This window comes from Lathyrus oleraceus, chromosome 3, assembly GCF_024323335.1.
Source record: "Lathyrus oleraceus cultivar Zhongwan6 chromosome 3, CAAS_Psat_ZW6_1.0, whole genome shotgun sequence".
NCBI classification, from domain to species: domain Eukaryota; kingdom Viridiplantae; phylum Streptophyta; class Magnoliopsida; order Fabales; family Fabaceae; genus Lathyrus; species Lathyrus oleraceus.
This window is the reverse complement of record NC_066581.1, coordinates 502571195-502593098: the sequence shown is the minus strand read 5'-3', so window position 1 is coordinate 502593098 and position 21904 is coordinate 502571195.

The following is a 21904-nucleotide window of genomic DNA, read 5'->3' as shown; positions in this document are numbered from 1 at the left end:
GTAAACCAAGTTACCCCTGTGTTGCAAAAACAAAAACCGAATAATTGATGCTCAAATATTTCACCTTCAGTATGGGCACTGATCATGTAATATGGTGCGGAAGACATTTTTTTAAATCTAACTTTAGTATTTCTATTGATATGTATGGGTACTTATGGTGAATGCATTGATATGTCATTCACATGCAATTAAATAGAGTAAACGTTGAATGCATTGATCATGCAATTCATCTACAAAGACAAGACAATGCAATGAAAATAATCCATGCAGAGACAAGATATTACAATGCACGCGCCTGGTAGAATCTCTGCACACACAAAGCATGCGCCTGCACACAAGGAATCTCACAAGAATCTCCGCCCTAATAGTCCAAACCAGGCACCCATTCCAATGGTGCATAAAGCAACCTAGGAGCCCATGCCTTTGGCGCCTCTTCATTGCATGGAAAAAAACACATGCATGCGCCACTAGCCTTGGCACATGTGACCATGCATGTGATAAAAGCAAGAATGCGCCTAAGGCTATGGCACCTAAGACAAGCATGCACCTAAGGATATGGCGCCTACTTTATTCTCCCATGCATGCATCCGATCACATGCTGCATAACTATTCAACTTATTCGAGACTTCTTCATCTATAAATAGGGCATCAACTCACAATATCTCATCATCTGCAACACTAATAACCAATCTCTGCAACACTCAATCTTTACCACACTCAAGCTCTACAACACTCAACCTTTGCAACATTATGTCTCTGTTGACTATGGGTGATGAACACAGAGGAACAATAAAAAATATCTCGACATTTGTATGTTATTACTCTCTTTTTACTTATTTCGTATTTATTTCGTATATATTTCTTATCTATGTTTTTATTATATATTACTTCTTCTTATTTTATTTCTTACTTATGTTTTATTAGGACCCAAAGCGATTTCGATGCCCTGTACATGAATATGTACCCCACGATCCTTTGATAGAACCATATATTAGAGGATGTGGTTTTAGAAATCTCCTCAACATAGCCTCGTACTCGGTTGACTACAAATTTATTCTTGCGTTGTTGGAGAGATGGAGACCCGATATCCACACATTTCACCTTCCTTTCGTTGAGTGTACCGTCACACTTGAGGACATCTACATGTTGTTAGGTCTACGTATATATGGTAAGACCGTGAATGGTAGAGTTAACCATGACAACTCTATCTGCAATGAATTATTGGGTGTTCCTTTGTGTGACAACCAAGCTGATGGAGAGTCATCTGATCAAGCTAGGGGGCAAGGTACAAATTTATAATATCATAAATAATATTATGCGAGTATAGTATTTTCCGAAGAATCAACCGATTACGAAAAAATAATTAAAGCTCGGTGAGATTCTGGTGTAGTCAGATTTCAGATGTTCTACTCCAAGTCATGACATCTGATTTAACATTGTACCTAGTACATCAAGACAGTTATTACACTCTGTACTCATATGCACACACTCACAGAAGTCACGACATCTATGTCACCCTAGAATGAATGAACATCTAGTTGAGTGCCTTAGGTAGAAGGATTCAACGGAAGTTAATCCTTGCACTTGCTTCTGTTGTTTTCTTCCACAGCAGTCAGCACGATGTCTTAACATCATCTGTTGTATTATTACAGTGTGCTTGCCTTTTACTTGTATTTCCTAATTTAAAGTTGAACGCGTTAATCTAATTTCCACTTATTTGATTGCTAACAAATAGGCTCTTTGTTAGGTGCGTTAATTGTAGGTTAGTAATTGGTTTCCTGAATTTTAGCTCAGCTGTTGAATCCCTGAAGAATAGCCCGAGAAAAATACTGAACCAGAAAAACCAATCATCCTACAATTTAGCACATGCTGTCAGGAATGAATGTCACAACATTCAATCTGACAGTCAAGACATATATCTCATATTATGCTCCTGAAAACCGATTGTGCTAAACTTGATGTACTGTAAGAGATCAATCAGTCTCTAACTCAGTATCAACCTGTATGAACAACTGTCTAGACATTCAGTTAGACAGTTTCATCATGATCCTTGGCCAGGTCTGTTTTCAACTTGAACACCAGACTTTACAACATACTGAACTGAAGCAGAAGGACCAACCTGCCTGTTGTTTAGTATATGCTGTCCACGAGGAATGTCAAGACATTCATATTGACATTCAATGCTGAAGGCAATGTATCAGGTCTGCTATTAATTTGATTGGCAGACTGACATACAAGCTTTGTTATGGCACACATGATTGTAACATACAGAAGGAAAACAAACACAGGAAATTGTTAACCCAGTTCAGTCCAACATGACCTACATCTGGGGGCATACCAAGCCAGGAAGAAGATCCACTATTAGTAGTATCAATTCAGAGTTAAACTCACCCGTTTACAACTCATCACTTAATCCCTACCCAATGCAATCTATACCTAGGAACTCCTAGATAGAAACCTCCAGTTTCCATTCCTATCACTACAATTACAATGTAATGTTCAAACACCTTGAACTTGCTTCACAACTTCATTCAAGAACAAAATCACTCTTGCCTACAGGCTTTGAGTTACAAAAACTCTTAGGTTTTACCACTGAGAAACACATGGTAACCTTCCCACAAATTGGGAGGTTTACCTCACACACACCCCTAAATTTTCATTCTAAGAGGCTTACAAAAACTAGGTTACAATCAGCTATTTATAACCTAATTACCCAACTGGATTTGGGCCTTCAGAAATCGCAGCAGACTTGTTCTTTGCTGTTACAACTTCAGCAGAAAAATTCTGCTACAAACAAGGTCTTCAAGTTCCTAAACTCTCTCCATATATATCTCCATATTTAGAGCCTATATATATTCTGATTGAGTCTTCAAGACCTCCACATGGGAGTTAGGATATTCACCAGATATCCTTGCTGATCCCAGAATATATACTGAATTAACTAATTCAGTTTTCTACACATGCGCGATGTCACAGACCTGATGTCGTGACATCGTGCATGACATGTTGGTCCAGATGTTGAATTTCTTCAACCCAACATATTAAAACAACAGAGATGATTACATTATTTGTTTTCTAAAATTAATGCCAATCCTGAGGTATTAACACTCGGTGTTATATTATGATTTTATTTGGTAACTTTTTATTTCCAAAAAGTAATGGTAATACGGTAAATATTATGTATTTACCGTTGTTACGCAACATTAATAAGGTAAACACATATAGTTGGGGTTTAGCTGTATTGGCCCATCTATATAGTGCAATGTGTAAAAATTCCAAAAAAAAACACTTGTACTTTTTATTCATGTGCATATTTGCTACAAGCATGAGGTAGGTCAAGAATGCCGTCACTCGCCCTGATAAATGAGAAGCCATTCATATTCCCGTTTACAACAAAGTAATTTTAAAACTTTACCATATAACTAATTAGACTTTATATTACTATTAACTGTAAATGATATTTTTCAATTGTTTATGGTCTAGGTGTTCAGTTAGAGGGATGAACTACAATAGGTGTCCGAAACACGCTATAGTAGACTATCGCAATCTATTGGATCACATTGGACCAGACGATGTAATACTCCTACACAAATCTACTTTAATTTAAAAATAATTATCAAATTATTTATCATCTAATCGTGTCGTATTATTGTACAGTTTATCTGGAGGCCATATCTGGGTCTTGATCATCAGGTTAACCATGATGACGCTGCAGTTTGGACAACAAAGACACCAATTATCCGGTTCACTACTGTGGAGATGCACCAGAGTGATCGAGTAAAACTGCAGTTCGGTATGCAACAACAGATTCCAGAACCTCCGACGTGTTTGAGAGATTGGCATCAAAAAAGAGTTGATGCCCAATGGGATTATTCCGACTGGAGAGACTTCGTAAAAGAGATGTGTCGTCATTGGAGGAATCGACAACAAAACACCTTAAATGAATCAGTCATACATGGTGCTAGACCAACTCAACAATATATGGCATGGTTTAGGTCGGTTACAACGCAATAATTTGTGTCTGAGCCACGATATTTGATTGATCCACGCCAACTAGCTTCGTCATCATATTCCCAACAACAAGTCCCCGTCCAACACCAATGTCAAACCACTCAAACCCAACAACCAACCTCACACCATCATCCTACCACATACACCCAACAATCAAACACCCAACTTCACAACCCATCCATGCCACCCACCCAACAACCAAACACCCAACCTCGCAATCAATTCATGCCACCCACCCAACCACACAACCAAGAATTAAACCCTACCCACCAACAACCATACGCATCAACTACAACTGTCTATAGCCCAGATGATTCATATGGGTCACTTTATCGTAGCCCCCCCATAAATGACAACCCAAACATCCCATCACCAAAACACCCAACCATTATTTAACTATAGTACACCCTAGGAACCATTACTTCATTTCCAAAAGGATTCAATGTCCCAATTTGGGCAACTATACCGTCCATAATTCACCCAACCACATCGACCCAACTACGACAACATGGGCACCGAACTACATTACGGAAGCGCCGTTGGCCAGAGTCCCCTGGCTATTGGGAACAAATTATGACACATCTGTCAAATACCGTTGGAACTTCCGCCGGACCTTTACACCAACCATCATTGGATCAGGCTAGCACACAAAGACCCAAAACACCTCAGGAAAATCGTGGGAGACCTCAAAGACAAACTAACGCACCTGGATGTGGAACAGGGGCACATTTCGATAGGATCGATCATTAAATTTTTGTCAATCCCATGTAACTTTTATTATATCATGAATAATTTTTTTCTAACATTCTATTTAATTATTTATTAAATAAACAATAAAAAAATATTAAGGTGTATGTGCCAGATGAATTAGCGCATACACCAAGGCCCACACATAGGCGCCATGGTTGTTGGCGCCTCCATGCAATGTTTTGAAAGCATGCGCCGACACCAGTGGCGTCTCCTCTTGGTTTCAAATGGATGCGCCAATTGATCTGACACATCTGTTTTGAAAGGTGGTTATTCCGGTAATTTTTTTGAAATATTGGTTATTTTAGAAATTATTTTGAAAAAAGTGGTTATTTAAAAAAAATCACACTTATTTGTATTAAAATACACAAAAACTATTATGTAATGAAAATAAATTTAACTTAATACAAAGTATATTTAACTTACCAACAAATGTTGAAGTTATTTACCTAGCTGTTGAGCTCATTATAAAATAATCTACACCTATCTTATATTTTTCCAATCTTCCATGAATTTCATCAATGAATTCAATACCTTCAGAAAGCTTATTGATGCATGTATAACAATCATTCAACAACATAACATCATTCTTAATTAATAGATTGATGTAAAAGTACTTTGGATTAAAATAATATCCAACTACTAGCAGTGGATGATGAAGTTGAACACTCCATCTCCTATCAAGGATTGCAATGATTTCTTTATACTTTCTTTCATTATTGAAGTTTGTCAAGATTTTCTCTTTTGATTTGACCATTGTTTGATAGATGCTACCCATTGTAGGAAATTTTCATTATCAACAAGCCTCTATACTTTTACAAGAGGCCTAATACTTTAAGAGCATATATAACATCTTTCCACAATAAGACTTGAAGTAAAATTGATGTTGGAACTTTTTCCTTCACTTCCTTACTTGCCTTTAAGTTCAACCATTTTTCAGGAGTGTACATATTTATCAATTTTTCTTTTAAGTTGTGCAATCTTTGTAAAGTAGGAAATGTTGTAGGAAACCTCGTAACTCCAACTCTAACCAAATCACTTTCAATTTTCTCCTCCATTAAGTTTAAAAATAAAGTATGGCTATAAACGAAGGCCACAAGCCTAATTACTTTTGGTGTAATATTCTTAAATTTCAGAATCTTTCCTATATCTTTATTAGATGTCAAAATCTTATGTTAATGTTCCAACTCCATGTTAAGTATTGGAACTCTCAATTCATATATCTTGGAGACTTCAAATACTTATCATATTGTCCACGCTTCTATCATCAATTTGAAACTTTTTAAACTTGTAACATTAAAAGCAATTTGATTCAGATGAAAAACCATTTATAGATTGATAAGCTTTCTCTCTTGCTAACTTATCACAAGAATTAATTATGTTTGTTTTCTTTCTTTTTCCTAAAATTAGCTATGTTTTTTTATAGAACATTGCATCCACTGTAATTTTTGTACTGCTCTTGGCATTTTGATTACTTCCATATCATCAGGTCTTTTTACACTTTAAATCCTAGATACTTCTTGCAATTGAGATTCTTCATAATTATTTTCATGAACCTCACTTGACATGGATTTTTTTACAAATAATCTCTTTCATTCATTCTGTGAACTTAAGCTTCTCCAACATTATATTTTGATAAAGACAACTACCATGTGTATTTATCAATGAAGGATGTGAAAAAGAATCATAACAAAAAGAGCTATGGATTTAGATTGTCTCATAAGCAACTTTATCACGATGAAGTTTGGAACATTGCTATTCATTTGATAGGTACAAGTTGCAATTCAAGTTATGATATACCTTAAGTGCTCAAAAATACTTAATCATATTCATACATATGAATAAGTTACTTTAACATACCATGGCCTTGCACACAACATGTTTTCATAAGTATTTTTTTCATACCATCTATAACCGATTACACAGAATGGTTAACCAGTTACACGAACCCATAAACGTGTTTTTTTTGGAAATTTTGATCAGGTGTAACCGATTACACCTTTTGTTTAACCGGATACACATTTGGAAATTTGAATTTTTCAGGCTTCACTTTAGGTGTAACCGGTTACGATAATGTGTTAACCGGTTATCACTGAAGCAATGACACTTTTTCATAAAAACTCTGATTCAAACGTATTTTATTTTTATACCATCAAACATTGCATTGATTGGTCATAATACACTCTTTCAAAATGGTATGATACTCATATAAATATCATATGTTTCAGATTTCAAAATCTCACCTCTTTCAATATAATTCACATTCATTCTTTCTCTCATTTCCAAAACAAGTGCCTTGTGTCTTAATCTTTGTTTGAAACTTACTACATACATTTTCATTGCATTTCTGAAAGGTTCAACACTATAATCTTTAAGCACTTATATATCATATTGTGAATTGTACACTTGAAAGGGAAGATCAATTTTAGTAATTGATATACATATTATCCAACTTCAAACTATTGCATAAAATTCAGATTATTGTGAATACCTTGCTGTCTAGGATTATTGGAAGCAAGAGAGTGAAAAAAAGATGATTGTTCTCTTGTTTCACTTTGTAAAGATCATAAGGGGATTGTCCTTATTGATTGAGTTAGAAACTTGTGTATAGTGGCTATGATAGGCTTGTACAAAGTTCAAACACTTAGTGAAACCTCTTACTACATAAGGGGGCTGAAGTACTCTTCGATTGTGAGGGAAACCAAGATGTATCGATGTGTTCTTTACATTTTTGCATTTTACCGATTTCTAAATCATCACCAAACCAGAAAGTTAAAAGAATTTTTTTAAGTAATCGAAAATCGATCAGAGTGCCTAATTAACCCCCTCTTAGGTGCAATCTCTACTTACAACTGGAATCAGAGCAGGTTATAGGTAACATGTTCCTAGAGACCTAGAATGGCTTCCGCAAGTGTAAATCCTCTTTTCAAATATGGTGACAACAACAATAAACCTCCACTATTTTTTGGTGAATACTTCTATTTTTGGAAAATTCGCATGAAGACTCATTTGGAAGCGCAATGAGAAGAAATATGGGATGCAATGGAGAATGGTCTGTTTGTTCCTACAAGTGTTGTCGACGGGGTTGGGACATCAACGATTAAGAGTTCATGGGATGAAAATGATAAGAAACAATTCCTTTATAATAAAAAATAAATAAATTACTTCAAAGTGCACTTTGCATGGATGAATTCTTTCGTGTATCTCAATGTACAACCGCAAAGGAAATATAAGATACATTGGTAGAAACTCATGAAGGAAACGCTGAAGTGAAAAGATCTAGATTGAATACTTTAAGTCATAAGTACGATATGTTTAAAATGCAACCCGGAGAATCTATCGTCTCATTAAAAAAGAGATTTGTACACTTGACAAATCACTTGATTGCTCTCGGTAAGACTTTTACTAACGATGATCTTAATCTTAAAATGCTTAGGTCTTTAACCATGGAATGACACCCAAAAGTGACGACAATATCGAAAAAGAAAAGTCTTTCTACCATGATTTTTGCATCCTTGTTCGGAAAACTTCAAGAGCATGAACTTGAACTTGGAAGACTTGAAACATATGAGAATCAAGAGAAGAAATCCAAAGGCATTTTTTTAAAAGTTGACACAAAAGAAGAACAAGAAGATGATTCTCCAGAAGAAGATGAAAACTTTATGCTCCTTGTAAAAAGACTTGGTAAGTTATTTGGTAATAATGAAAAGTCCTTGAATTATACAAAAATAAAGATTTTTTTAAGGAAAAATGATGCTTCCACGTCAACACCAATTGTTCCTTGCTATGAATGTGGAACGCAAGGAAACATAAAGACGAATTGTCCAAAACTCATTACGAATAACAACTTCAAAAATAGAAAATATACAAAATCCAAAAGAAACTTCATTGCATGGGAAGATAATGAAATAAGTTCATCATCCTACTCGGAAAGTGAAGAATGTGAAAATCTTGCTTTGATGGAATCACACCATTCCGATAATAAAAACGAAGAGGTTAGTAATGATTATTCCATTTATGATAATGACTCACAAGATGCTATAGATGAACTACTCAATGAATGTAAAATTATGTATAAAATGGTGCCAAAACAAAATAAAAAAATTTCATCTCTTGAAGAAAAGATTGACACCATGGAAACATATTTTGAAGTTGAAAAACAAAACTTTGTTACAGAACAAAAACTAAATTTGTATGCAAAGAGTGTGAGTCACTTTCTTTCTAAATTGTACAATTCAAAAGAGTTCTTGAAAGATATGATAAATGACAATTTGGATTGGATGGTGTCCTTAGTCAACAAAGATATTCAAATGATGAAAGTGGACTTGGTTATTCTAAATTTAATAAACCAAGTTCTAGTAAAACCATATTTGTTAAGGCTAGTGATCAATCCAATAAGGAAGAAGTGAAAAAAACAAACAAAGTTCATCATTATCCTAAAAGAAAAAGATTTGTTAAGAAAAAAATATTATGTTCCTAGATATAGAAGTAATTTTGTTTCTACATGTTTCTATTGTGGTATAATTGGTTACACACCTAATGCTTGCTATGTAAGAAACTTTAGTGTGGAAAGAGAGTATTATGTGTGGGTCAAGAAAGGAACTAATTATGAAGGACCCAAGGCAATTTGGGGACCTAACGAAACCTAATTTGTTTGTAGGTATGCTTGAAAACCACTACAAATATTGTTGGTGTAAGCCCTAGAGGCCAATACTTTTGATACTTGTATGAAATTATTTATTAATAATAAAAGGCATTTTCTTTATTATGTTTGTTTAATAAAGTCCCTAGAATAGCTAGTCAGTTTAATGTATCAAGTGTGACTTAATCATGAGATCCCATTAAACATAAGGACGCTATTCTTAAAGTATCCGTAGTCGAGCTTTGTTGTGAAGTGGGATAACATTAAAGCATTAAGACTATTATGTATATAGATGGATGATCACATCTCATGGATCATGGATAATGAGTTATCAAGTCTTAAATATAGGTATGAATATTAGGAGTAATATTATAATGGATTGACCCGTTATGAGAATACTATATAGAATGTTATGCAAAGTGTCATAAGTTATTCTCATGGTGATAATGGTGTATACCATCCTTCGACCTGAAACCACTATAAATCCTAGATGTAGAGTCAAGTGCCTTATTGTTGACCAAACATTGTCTGTAATTGGATGACCATAAAGACAATTGATGGGTACTCCACGAAGCATACCGAGGGACATGAGTGACCCAGATGGAATTTGCCCATCTTGCATAACAGGATAAATGTCTACGGGCCCAATATTGAACTGGACAAGGATGTCACAGTTTATGCCTTGTGTTCAATATAGACATAAGGGCAAAAGAGTAATTGTACACATAAGTATTATCACAAAAGTATTTTTCAGATCATATGACATTTTCGTGTCTTGGATAGCAGTGATGTGTTGCTAGATATCGCTCACTGTTTATTATGTTAAATACGTGATTTAATATAATTTCCAATGTCGCGAAAACCTACAGGATCACACAAAAAAAGGACAGATTAATGAGAGATAGAGTAAATAAGGAACACCGTAAGGTACGATGCACTTAAGTGAATTGTAGAACATCGTAAGGTATGATGCACTTAAGTAGAATACGAAATATGGTAAGGTTCCATGCACTTAAGTGATTTTGGTATATCATAAGATATGGGCCACATACACTTAAGTGAGACTTTTAGCTTACAACCCACACAAGTGGTTATATAAATAGAACCCTTGTGCAAAAGCATTTGTTTAGATGAAAATTTTGTTTCTCTCTCTCTCTCTCCCCCCCCCCTCTCTCTCTCCCTCTCTCACTCAAAGCCTTCATTCGTAGCAGCTAGCACTGAGACTAAAGGAATCTGTTCGTGTGGACTGAGTAGAGACATTGTCACCATTCAACGTTCGTGATCACTCCTTCGATTTGCATCAAGGGTTTCAATTGCCATAAGAGGTAATGATTTTATCATTGATCATGCCCATTCGTAAGGATCACTAAAGGAGAAAATTTTAATTTCTGATGTGTTTTGGATCCCTATTCTCCTTCAAATATATGGTATCTCGATAGTGGTTGTTCTAAGCATATGATGGGAGATATCAACAAATTTTCAAATCTAGTGCCTAAGGCCAATGGATATGTCACTTATGGAGACAACAACAAAGGAAAAATTCTTGGCATATGCAAAGTTAGAGCACCGCCTTTCACATCCATTGAAGATGTTCTTTATATTGAAGGACTAAAGCACAATAATTTAAGTATAAGCCAACTTTGTGACAAAGGCTTTAAGATCAAGTTCACCAAGAATGAATGCTTGATTGAAGTTGAAGCCACTAATGAGGTAAAACTCAAAGGTAAAAGATTTAATAACACTTTTATGATTTCCTTAGATGATTTATCTTTTAAACTTAAATGTCTCACAGTAAACAACAATTACGCATGGCTATGGCATAAAAGAGTTGCTCATATTCATATGGAATATTTAAACAAACTAGTCAAGCATGATCTTGTCATTTTTACCTAAGATAAAGTTTGTCAAAGATAAATTATGTGATGCTTATCAAAATGAAAAATAAACCAAATCAACTTTGAAACTTAAGAATGTGGTGTCTACTTCAAAGCCACTAACACTACTGCATATTAACTTATTTGGTCCTTCAAGAACGAGAAGCTTTGGAGGTAATGCATATGCTTTAGTTATTGTTATGATTTTCTAGATATTCTTGGACATTCTTTTTAGTGAATATAAGTGATGCATTCAAGGCGTTCAAGAAGTATGCGAAGCAAATTCAAAATGAAAAACCACTAAAATTTGCCTCCATAAGAAGCGTGAAGAGTTCCAAAATGCACCTTTTGAAGAGTTTTATGAAGAACATGGGATCTTTCACAATATTTCAGCACCAAGGACTCCACAACAAAATAGAGCGGTGGAAAGGAAGAATCGATCTCTAGTAGAACTTGGAAGAACTATGCTTAGTGATTCAAATCTACCAAAATATTTTTGGGAGAATGCGGTAAACATGGCATGTTATGTAAGTAATCAGGTAATAATAAGACCAATATTGAAAAAGAATCCATATGATCTCTTCAAATAAAGAAATCCAAACATTTCTCACTTTCACATATTTGGACACAAGTGCTTTGTCCTAAACAATGACAAGGACAATCTCAGTATGTTTGACGAAAGTATTTTTCTTGGTTATTCTCTTATTAGTTAAGCATATAGGATTTATAATAAAAGAACTTTAAATATAGAATAATCAATCTCTGTTTCCTTTGACAAATCTAACCCATCTAAGGAGGATATAGTTGTTTGTGATGATGATGATGATTTTCTAGACGTTCCTATGGAAGATGCTTCCAAAGCCAACAATGATGATCAAGTGGAAAATAAAGAGGAGCCAATTCAATAAGAGACAAATCATAGTGATCTACCTAAAGAATGAAGAACCCACTGTGATCACCCAATTGACAAAGTTATTGGTGATATAAGTCAAGGTGTAACAATAAGACTAAATCTCAAGGATGCTTGCTTGAATATGGAATTTATTTCTCAAATAGAACCTTCCAAAAGTGATAAAGCCTTAGAAGATGACTAATGGATACTTGCCATGCAATAAGAATTAAATCAATTCGAAAGAAATCAAGTTTGAGAACTTGTTCCTAGGCCAAATGGTAAACACATCATAGGTATCAAATGGGTGTTTAAGAACAAACTTGAAGATAATGGTATAATTGTTTGAAACAAAGAAAAGTTGGTGTCTCAAGGTTAAAATCAAGAAGAAGGAATCGACTTTGAAGAAACATTCTCTCAGGTTTCAATGTTAGAAGATATTCGTTTATTACTTGCTTATGCTTGTTCATTAAATTTCCAGCTATTCCAAATGGACGTCAAGAGTGCCTTATTGAATGGATATATCAATGAGGAAGTCTATGTCAAACCACCTTCTGATTATGAAGAATTCAAGAATCCTTCACACGTCTACAAGTTGAAAAAGGCTCTTTATGGCTTAAAGCAAGCACCAAGAGTATGGTATGATAGACTTAGCAACTTTCTATGTGAAAGAGGATGTGAAAAATGTAAAGTTGATAATACTTTGTTTATTAAGAAAATTAAAAATCATACTTTATTGGTTCAAGTCTATGTTGACGATATATTATCTGGTTCAACAAACAAAGAACGTCGTGGAGAACTTTCATTGATGATGCAAAGAGAGTTTGAAATGTCTATGATGGATAAAATGAATTATTTTCTTGGACTTCATATTAAGCAACTAAATAATGGAATCTTCATCAACCAATCCAAGTATTACAAAGAGTTGTTAAAAATATTTGACATGGACAATTGCAAAGTAATGGCTACTCAAATGGGATCGAAAATGTATGTAGATTAAGATGAATCATGTGTTTGAATTGATATCAGAAAATACCGAGGTATGATTGGTTCATTATTATATTTGTTGGCAAGTCGTCCTGACATAATGTTTAGTGTTTGTCTTTGTGCGCGGTTTCAAGCCAATCCGAAGGAACCACATCTTGCATCCATAAAAAAAATCTTGAAGTATCTTAAAGGGACAACAAATGTCGGTCTATGGTATCCAAAAAGGTAATGTTTGTGATTTGATTGGTTATTCTAAGTTAGATTATGCAGGCTGTAAAACAGACAAAAAATGCACAAGCGACACATGTCATATCCTAGGAAACACTCTCGTATCGTGGTCCTGCAAAAAGCAAGCATGCGTGGCTCTTAGTTCGAATGAAGAAGAATACATTGCTGCAGGAAGTTGTTGCACTCAACTACTTTGGTTGAAACAACAACTTTGTGACTACGACATGAACCTTTGATGCATTCCATTAAAATGTGATAGTACAAGTTCCATATACACAACCAAAAATAATGTAATGCACTCAAGAGCAAAACATATTAACATTCAACATCATTTCCTCCGTGATCATGTGCTTAAAGGCGACGTTGAAGTTACATTCGTGGATACATATAACCAACTTGCAGATATCTTCACAAACCACTTGCAAAGGAATCATTCTACAAGATTTGAAGGTAACTAGTCATATTGGATGAACTTGATGTGTAATTCTTCAAAGACATTCTTCAATCATTTTTAAAAACTTCAAGGTACATGCTATCTCACAAATTTCATGATAACTCACAATTCCATTTGTGAATTACTCTTGCTAAATATGTTGATTCTTCATTTTTGATTATATGAACAATGTTTGTATGATGTTTCTACATGATATAAATATGTTATGACTATTGTGTCTACATATGCAAGTGTTACTTTTATGATTAATTGTGTGTACATTGCATAAACCAGTCACTGTCTTTACATTTTTCAAGATTTTCATGCATGTAACTGGTTAACCAAAGGTGGTAACCGGTTACCGCTTCAAAATTTTCAATCCTTGTTTAATTTTTTTTTTGCACGTGGAGGTAACCGGTTAACCAAAAGGTGTAACTGGTTACACAGTTCAATGCAGAAAAATCACTTTTTATAAAAACTGCTTTTATTAGCGTTTAATGGCTTTTAAGGCATTTTCCCTTCTCAAAACAGTACCCACAACCTTCCAAATAGCTTAATTCCGAAAATCCCTTCCAGACTCACAAAAAACCCTAACATTTTCATCCAACATCTCAAGCTCCTTCAATGGCTCCCACTAGAAAGGAAAGAGGCAAGGAAAAATTGGTGAAGGTGCTTCTGACCAAGCTCCAGATTCTAAAGACTTTGAAACAATGAAACCAACCCTCAAAGAGAGGAGGTTTCTCTTCAACATCAGAAATCATCCTCTAACTCCTCTAAATTATGGTAATTTTGCTTCCTTCCCATCTTTAAGCTTTGACTTTCTAACTTTGTTCCATTTTCAAGAAATAAATGATTTTATTGGTGTCTTTGAACCTGTCTATCCTGACTTAGTTAAGGATTTCTAGACAAATCTGTTTATTGGGAATGGTTGCATTGTTTCTTCACTTGTTAATGGAAAATAAATTTTGTTGACTATTGGAGAATTTGGTAAATGTTTGGGTTTTCCATCTGAGGGTGAGCGTATTCGTTCAGGATATTCGTGTGATAGGCAAGGATATGAGAAGCTGCAGTCTATTTTAGCATAAGTTGTTTAACAAAACAGGAAATCTTTAGCAAGAAACATTCTGCATCAAACCAACTTATCCTTTACTCCTTAAATTGGCCTGTTAGTGATCGTATGTTGCATTATTTCATTGCTTACATATTGTTGCCTAAACACTCTAACAATTCTCAGATTAGTGACACTGAAATGCAAGCCCTATGTGCCGTGAAGAATCATATCAAAGTTAATTGGGCTTATGTGATCATGTTTCACATGCTACATCAATGAGGGCTAACTGGTGGACTCCCGTATGGTATACTGGTTACCAAAATTCGGAAATACTTTGATATTAGCTTTAAAAGAGAACCAAATAAAGAGATGACCTCAAAGGTGTGTGAAATCAATGTTAAGGCATCTAACAAAAATATGCGTATTTTCAAGGACAAGGATGGCATTTACAAGCATCTAGACCAAATTCCATCTTCTTCATCTGAGATTTCGGTTCCCAAAGGTGGTTATTCAAACGAGTTCCTCTACAACAAAATATGCTCTCTTGAGAACCTCGTGACTACCGGCTCCTAAAACCTCCACCTAGAGCTCCTAGCCAATATTAGGAACCAAAATCAAGCTCAAGCGGAAAAGAGTGAGGAAGAAGAAATGAAGGAGGATAGTGACTAAAGACCATTGTGTTTCTTGTGTCGTTTATTGACTTCTTATTTTCATGTTTTTATGTCGTATTGATTTTCATTTCCGTATCGTTTAATTATGTTTAGGACTATGTTATTTTCAATTTTGTTGTTATTTCATGTTTAGACAATGTTCTAGTAATGCGATGAAGTTTTTCTTATAATTATATTGTTGTTGTGTTGTGTATTGTTTCTCTTGCCAAGCTACTATTTTTGTGTATGTATATTATGTTTTACTTCTTTTCTCCATCCTTTTTGCTAATGACAAAGGGGGAGAAGAGGCATGTGTATATGTATGCCTTGTATCCAATTTTTTCAACAACAAAAGTTATCAAATCTATCCAAACTCTCTATGAATCAAGAAAGAGCATTGATCAAGGGGGAGTTATTGAAGTTAGGGGGAGAGTTCACATAAGAGCATAACAATCTTTCCAAGAGACTCAAGCACTTCAACTTTCATTGGTTGTCATCATAGAAAAGGGGGAAATTATGAAGTCAAGCTTCTCCAACACTATGTTTTGATAAAGACAACTACCATGTGTATGTATCAAGAAAGGATGGGAAAAAGAATCATAACAAAAAGAGATATGGATCAATATTTTCTCATAAGTAACTTTATCAAGATAAACGTTGGAACATTGATTTTCATTTGATAGGTACAAGTTGCAATTTAAGTTATGATATACCTAAAGTGCTCAAAAATACTTAATCATATTCATACATATGCATAAGTTACTTTAACATGCCATGGCCTTGCACACAACCTATTTTCATAAGTATTTTTCTTTTTCATACCAGCTGTAACCAATTACACAAAATGGTTAACCGATTACATGAACCCATAAACATGTTTTTTTTTGGAGATTTTGGTCAGGTGTAATCGGTTACACCTTTTGGTTAACTGGTTACACATTCAAAACTTTGAATTTTTCAGGCTTCGCTTCATGTGTAACCAGTTACGATAATGTTTTAACCGGTTACCACTAAAGCAGTGACACTTTTTCATGAAAAATCTTATTCAAACATATTTTATTTTTATAGCATTAAAAATTGCATTGACTGATCATAATACATTATTTCAAAATGGTATGATACTCATATAAATATCATATGTTTCAGATTTCAAAAACTCACCTCTTTCAATACAATTCAAATTCATTATTTCTCTCATTCGAAAACAAGTGCCTTGTGTCTTAATCTTTGTTTGAAACTTACTGCATATATTCTCATTGCATTTATGAAAGTTTCAATAGTATAATCTTTGAGCACTTGTATATCATATTGTGAATTGTACACTTGAAAGGAAAAATCAATTCTAGTAATTGATATACATATTATCCAACTTCAAACTCTTGTATAAAATTTAGATTATTATGAATACCTTGTTGTTCAAGATTGTCGGAAGCAAGAGAGTAAAAAGGAGATGACTGTTCTCTTGTTTAACTTTGTAAAGACCATAAGGGGATTATCCTTATTGATTGAGTTAGGAACTTGTGTATAGTGGCTAGGATATGCTTGTACAAAGTTCAAACACTTAGTGAAATCTCTTAGTGCGTAACGGGACTGGATTACTCTCGGATTATAAGGGGAAACCAAGATACATCACCGTGTTCTCTATATTTCTGCACTTGACTACTTTCTAAATTATCACCAGACTAGAAAGTTAGAAGCAAATTTTAAGTAACCGAAAATCGATCAAAATACCTAATTCACCCCCCTCCCTCTTAGGTGCAATCTCTACTTACACATTCTCCTTCAAAAGAAATATAACTTATTCAAGTGTTTGAGTGCATGCAACAACATTTTCTTTTATTCTTAATTGATGCTATTTTGTCTTAGAAATTCTCACGGAAGAAACACTATTACAAAAGTCACATGTAACCCTCTTTCTTTCGTTATTATTCTCTATATTATTTTATATCTATCCTATATCACCCCTTGTAAATTTGAACAATGCTGTAGACGAAGACACTAATTGATAATTAGGAGGTGTTGTTATGGTTGACCAACAAATTGGAAAAATAAGGAAAGAAAAATATGTTTTTTTACAAATGTAAATTACTCAACCAAAAAAATAAGTAATGAATAAAATAAATAGTAAACATAAAAAAATCAACAAAAAAAACTAAAGGAAACATGATTAGAAAATACAAACATAATAAAAAGAAGAAGATAAAGAAAAAAGAAAGTAAAATGATGATGAAAAATCTTTTAATGATGAAAAATATGTTGATAAAGAATAATAGAAAAGAAAAACAGTAATGAGAAAGAGAGAAAAAGAAAATTAAAAAAAGGAAAAAACATGCGTATGTTGATGTGTTTGATGGTGAGACAATGTTGAAGGAAGAACGAGACTAGGAGCAGAGATAAAGAGAGAGAGAGCAAGCGTTAAGAGGAGCATAGAGAGAGAGAGAGAGAGAGAAAAAGCTTGAAATGACTCTAGGAATTTCGACCATTTCGACATAATTTAACAACAAAGATTTTCTATTGATATTTTATTATATTTAATTTATAAGGTATTCCAAATTATTTGAAGTTTATTTTCGGTGTATTTTAATTTGCTTATTTTATGTATTATGTTTAATTTTTGTTTAATTATTTTATTTTATTTTAATATAGTTATTTTTAAATTGTTCTTGAATTTGAGTGGAAAAAAGTTTTGAACTAAGGTTAATTAAGCATATTTTGCCTGTTTGTGGGAATGGGTTCCTCTAATTATGTTTGCTTTGTGATAAATGTTTATTCCAAATGTTCTATAGTTGATAAAAGAGCTATGTGGCCCGTTCTTTCCTTTAGGAAAATGATCTTTGGAGGTTCTCTTTGGTGTGTTATGAGGGATTTTAATTCCACTTGCTCTTCTACTGAAAGGGTATGAGTGAGAGTTGCTTCGTCCTTTTCTAAGAGAGCGGATTGTCTTGAGTTTTCTAATTTTATTTCTCAAATGGAGGTTATTGATTTATCTCTCCTCGACCATAAGTTTACTTGGTATCGGCCTAATGGAGAGGCGTCTATTAGGATTGATCGAATTTTGATTTTTAATGAGTGGTGAGAGTTTTGAAGGGGGGCATCTCAATAGGCCCCTTTGAGGGATGTTTTTGATCATTGTCCTATTATCCAGAAGTACAATAATTAGTTGTGGAACCCTAAACCTTTTAGATTTAAAAACCATAGGTTGACGTACAACAGTCTTCCTGATTTAGTTACTAATTTTTGGAACACTACAGAGGTGCATGGTTGGCAAGATTTTGTTATGTTGGAAAAGCTTAAAGCTCTCATAGAGGTTTTAAAATCCTAGAACATAGAGGTTTTTGGAAACTTGACTCTCGAATTGATAGGTTGAGAGAGGAAGTTAGCAGACTTGATTCTTGGGCTAATCTTGAACTCTTATCCAGGGAGGTGATTGAGATTAGATCCAAAGCGATAGTTGATATTTAGTTCCTATTTCAAATTAAGGACTGCCAATTGACTCAACGATCTAGATCTAAGTGGCTTAAGGTAGGTGACTATAATTTAAGATTCTTTCATACTTCTATGAAGAGTAGGAGTATGAGGAATCCTATTTTAGCATTAAAGGTTGGAGATGTATATATTGAAGCTGTTTCTGATATTAGGCATTAGGTTATGAACCATTTTATAGAGATTTTAAGAGAATCGACTGTCAATAGACCTTGTCTGGATGATATTGTCTTCCACTCTCTCTCGATCGATGACAACATGCCCTTATTGGTTATGCTTAGTTCTCAAGAGCTTGATGTGGCTATATCTTAGAGTGAGGGTGATAAAAGTCTAGATCCATATGGATTTAACTTCTCTTTTTAAAAAAAAAATTCTAGAACCTTCTTTGAGGTGACCTAAGAATCATGTTCGATCAATTTCATCATTTTGCATCTCTACCTCGTAGTTTTGTTTCTTACACTACAAGAAAAACCTTATATAGCTAGGGGATTTTACCAGAGGTAAAACCCATCACTAAAAAAACAATGTTGCTTGGGGTTAAACCCCTCGCAACACTCAAAATATAAAAACAAAATTATATATTACAAAAACGTGGGGTGACCCCTCACAAACATGAGAGAATATGAAATTAAAAATGTCACAAAATTTAAAATTACATATTTATTTATTATAATTGTATTATCATAATTATCATAATATAATTATAATATTTTTTATATAATATATAAACATTAGCTAGGAGTTAATCCCCTCATAAATTCCAAAACAAATATGAATTTGCTAGGGGCTTTACCCCTCGCAAATGTCTGACATACTGAACTAAGGGCATTACCTCTCACAAAATGCAAAATATAGATGCATTAGCTAGGGGCTCATCCCCTAGAAAAATAATGGACACGTCTGTGCCACTAGTCTGCTCCTACGCCTGCAGTGTAGCATATTGAATTTTATGAGTTACATTTAGCAAGGGGCTTATCCCCTAGCCAATTTTGTGAGGGGCTTATCCCCTAGCCATTTATTGCGATGCCCTATTTAGCTAGGGATTATATCCCCTCACAAATTTTTGTTTAATGATGGATTTTTTGCATTAGTGAGGGGTTGAACCTCTAGCTAAAAACACTTTTTCTTGTAGTGTTACTTTGTTACTTTGATTCCCAAGGTTAACTCCCTCTCCCATCTTAGAGATTTCAGACCTATCTCACTGGTTGAATCCCTTTATAAGTTGCTGGAGAAAGTGTTGGCCATTAGACTAGATATTGTGATGGATAAGCTCATATCCCCTAACCAACATGTTTTCCTTAAGGGGAGCATGTTGGTGGATGGAGTGGTGGCTCTAAATGAGGTGGTTGACTTGGCCAAGAGACCTAGAGGACATTGTCTTATTCTTAAGGTGAATTTTGAGAAAGTATATGACCCAGTTAGTTCGAATTTATTGAATTATATGTTTGATCATATTCAAGTTTGTGAGATATTGGATCAAACTCTAGTATGATTGAAGGGTAGCTTCTTGGTTCGACAATCTGATATGATCATTAACATGTCATCAAAGTCTGTTCACATGTTATAGTCGAAGTATGCTAGGATTGTTAGCATGTTGAATTGGGCTTGTTTGTTATGCCCAATTGTTTAAGTTAACTTATTCTCTAAGTTAGCTTCTGTAATGAGTCAGTGTGTAAAAGACCGATAATTTAGTTTGTTAGTTTTCTTATAAATAACATACTAGTCTGTCATCATTGCATAATGCAAATCCTAATTAAGATGAGAGGTTTTTTTGCTATTCTGTAACACTTGTAATCTTGTTTCAAAGAGAAAATAAAGAATATCAGTTTATAACCAATTTCATTGTGTTCTTATTGTTTTTTTTCCTTTCTACCCTTGTGGGCTTCTTACCGATTTAGAAACCAATTATACTTTGTAATTCCGACATCGTTTTCACAACAAATTGGTATGATGAACATGGGGAAGATGTCGTCAACAAAGTATTAGATTGAAAAGTTCACCGGAGTGAACAATTTCGGTCTGTGGTACTTGAAGATGAAAGCCCTACTAGTTTAGCAGGGTTGTTTAGAAGCGTTGAAGGGAGCCAAAGCCATGGATGTTAACGAACATAAAAAATAAGAAATCTAGTTTGTTCCCTTGATGTTATAGAGTTTGTTCTAAGATGGAGATTTGTGAGATATTGGATCGAACTCTAGTATGGTCGAAGGGTAGCTTCTTGGTTCGACAATCCAACAGGATCATTAACACTCCGTCGAAGTCTGTTCACATGTTGTAGTCGAAGTATGCTATGATTGTTAGCATGTCGAATTGAGCATGTTTGTTTGCCCAATTGATTAAATTAATTTGTTCTCTAAGTTAGCTTGTGTAATGAGCCCGTGTGTAAAAGACTATTAGTTTAATGTGTTAATTTTTTTATAAATAGCATGCTAGTCTCTCACCATTGCATAATACAAATCCTAATTAGGGTGAGAGAAATTATTTGCTATTCTGTAACACCTGTAATCTTGTTTCAAAAAGAAAATAAAGAATAACAATTTATAACCTATTTCATTGTGTTCTTATTGTTTTCTTCTTTTCTACCCTTATGGGTTTCTTACCGATTAAGACACCAATTATACTTTATAATTTCGACATCGTTTTCACAACAAAGTTTAATGAAATGTGGAGATCTTGAATGGAAGTTATATCTCGAATGGATCTTCTACCCCCAAAGATTAGCATTCAGAGGGGTCTAGAACATGGGAATCCCCTCACTCCTTTTATTTTTCTTCTGGTTGTTCTGGTTGTTGAGGGTCTTAATGATTATGTAGTAAAGGTAGAGGAGTTGCACCTTTACTTTAGATTTAAAGTTACACTTTCATGTTATTAGGATCTTACCTTTATAATGCTAATATACTTTTTAGTGGCCG